This window comes from Chaetura pelagica, unplaced genomic scaffold, assembly GCF_000747805.2.
Source record: "Chaetura pelagica isolate M959 unplaced genomic scaffold, ChaPel_1.0 scaffold69, whole genome shotgun sequence".
Lineage (NCBI taxonomy): Eukaryota > Metazoa > Chordata > Aves > Apodiformes > Apodidae > Chaetura > Chaetura pelagica.
The window spans coordinates 430,202-430,864 of record NW_009970724.1 but is presented as its reverse complement, the minus strand read 5'-3'; positions in this window follow the sequence as shown (position 1 = coordinate 430,864).

Genomic DNA, 663 nt, shown 5'->3' with positions numbered 1-663 from the left:
TCACCCCTCTGCCTCACAGCCTCAGGGCATATCCAGTGAAACAGGCTGTGAGCTGGAGCTGCAAAACTCAGGGGAGGAGCGATGGCCTAGGCAGGTTATTGACATACAAGGCTGGATTTGTCCCCTGCTGACCTTTCAGTGCCTTTCTGCAGCCCCCTGCTGTGTCCTGGGTCTGTGTCCAGAGGCACAGACACCCCTGTTTCTCACCCAGGTGCCTCATCTCCTTTGCCCTGACCACCCTGTCCCCAGGAGAACTGCACATGAAAGGACCAGCCAGCTCCTCTCTGGCTCGGTTCTCCTGTGGGCCTCGGGGGGTGGGTGTGTTGTGCATTTTTTTTTCTTTTTTGCTATTCACAAGGAAGAAAGGGAGCTCACAAACCCATGGGCAGATGTCAGGGCAGGACTAGTGATCCTGGGAGAAAGGGCAATGCCACCCAGCCCTGCAAGGTCCTTAGTGCTCAACAAAACTGAGGCCAGGAGGGCTTTGCTCCGTGGTGCCAGCCCTGCCCATCCCTTCCTCTCGCCGCCCAGTCCTGCGAGGTGGCTGCGGCATTGTCCTGCTGCTCCTCCCCTCCTGCCCACCCCTCCACTCCATCCCACTGCTCCGTCCCGCCGGTCACCAGGCGGGTCACGTCTGCTGGGGCAGGGGGGCGGGGCCGCCGC